Source organism: Penaeus monodon, chromosome 15, assembly GCF_015228065.2.
Source record: "Penaeus monodon isolate SGIC_2016 chromosome 15, NSTDA_Pmon_1, whole genome shotgun sequence".
Classification (NCBI taxonomy): Eukaryota; Metazoa; Arthropoda; class Malacostraca; order Decapoda; family Penaeidae; genus Penaeus; species Penaeus monodon.
The window spans coordinates 11487664-11489695 of NC_051400.1; the positions used below are offsets into that span (position 1 = coordinate 11487664).

General features: G+C 40.1%; 1 protein-coding gene across 1 annotated transcript in view; it reads left to right on the forward strand.

The window, feature by feature from the left end:
• The window catches only part of LOC119581742 (potassium channel subfamily T member 2-like), a gene marked incomplete at its 5' end in the record, with an annotated part of 131052 nt that overhangs the window by 126344 nt on the left and 2676 nt on the right, over nt 1-2032 (forward strand).

The window sequence follows — 2032 nt, forward strand, 5'->3', positions numbered from 1 at the left end:
GTTCCTCTTCGTCCTTCTTATTGTCAAGTCGAGTAGTGATCTCCCCATTAACCGGTCATTTCGAAGTGTAAGACCAATGCTAAAAGCGCGGTGCGGTTCTTGCTGCCACATTTTCTATATGAGGAAAATATACGAAGATAGCAACGTACTTTGCTTCTGGAACTGATCTAGTTTAAAAAAGATTTTTTTATGGTACTTGAGTAAAAAAGATGTAAATTTCCAGAAAGCAATACCGCCATGTGAAGGTAATGAAGTAGTGCACGTAAGGATTATGTACACGAATAAATTTCCTCCCTGCAATTAAAGGCAGCTTCAAACTAGTATGAAGTACACCGGATCCTGTTCCCAAAATGTTTGGCATCATCAGCTTTTGAAGCATTTCAACCCAGGCAGTTTCTTTCTTTTTCTTCTTGTGGGAAGGACGGTGCATGGAGTATGATCTCATAATTCCTGGTATCCCTTGCAAAACAGGATTATTTGTTTTCTTAACATCTCCTCTTTGGATTTTTATCTGATTAAAAGCGACCAATTCCCCACCAACGACTGCCATAGAGAAGACGCTGGTAGCGACTTAAGTCCCTTTCCTTTAGAATGGCAAAGACGTCAAAAATTGTCTACTTCCAGGATAAACTAGCAAACTATAGGTGAATGACAGCCATGTCAACTGCAGCTGCGTGGGTGACAGTAAGTGTTTCTTTAGATATTCTCTGCAAAAAAGTCCAAATATCCAGTTCAGACGCAAACACTGAATCTTGTTAATCCTGTAGGAAAGAATGGTCGATAAATGGAACTGTTAAAGTTTTTTCTTAGTCACTTGCAAGCATGCCAAACCATGGCTGAAAAGAGACACTGCTACTTCCTCTCCAGTCTTGGTTTCAAGCTGCATCCTTAAGATAGTGTTTGCATTTTAAGAGAAACTTGCAGTTCACAGGATATTGGCTGTAATGAAAATGATCCGCATGATTCAGAGTCATGTAGTATAGGCTTTCTTGTCCCTGGGTTTTGATGATACGAAAGACAGATTAAGGCAGTTATATTGTGCTGGAAGAAGCTTCTCAACATGCAGACGCTACCCCAGTGTGTACAGAGATTCCCATATATATAATTTGTGTAAACTGTCTTCTCTAACCAGACCTGGAAGTCTGTTGTTTACTGCATCTGAAGGGTGTTGCATCACTTATCCTAACAGCAGGAGTTTCACAAGTCCAAAGGCTTCTTTTAAGGTTTCACGAGTACCACCGAGCACAGGTAAATTGGATTTATGAATGGCCTCGACAATATTTTAAAGGATTGGTGAAGAATTGCAATGGTAATAGGAGGCAACAATGATTAAAACAACAGCTTATTACAGAACTTAGTGCTTTTCAACCTGGGAGGAAAGTCCACCTTAAAGTGGACGATGTTCCATGAGAGGTGGACGAGACATGCCTACCTGACAGGATAAAATTATAGCTTTGAGATCTTATCTCGAGATTATTTAAGATTAAGAATAAATTTGTATATTACCAGTGGCGACCCCGAAGGGCACCTACATCTTAATTAAGCCAAAAACTAAATGCGAAATTACGATTTATTATACCATTTTTTACGTAATATTTCTTGGGCAATAGATACGTGTAGGTTTCTCAGACACAGGAGCTAGTCAATAAAAATGCCCGAGATCCGATAGCAGAGCGGGCAGCTTTTATCAAACCATTGCCAGGGGTGGACGCCATCAGAAGGTTGAAGAGCACCGGCATAACCTACATCTGGTTATTGGCTGTCGTGCAAATTGCTCTACCCTTTTGGCAGATTCAAGGGAAAGTTCAATGACTATTTTTAGAAACAGTATTAAACGATATATCTCTAAACATAGCGGATCTAAGGGAAAACATTTACCGCAGTGTGGGGAATAGGATAACAACTCGCTTTTTTTCAAGACATCCTTTTCCAGCGTATGAGATGCATTGAGTACAGAAATATTGTGTCTTGTTCTTACAGAGAGATTAAGGTGGATCTGCCGTGGCAATCCACACAAATCGTCGTCTGTCTT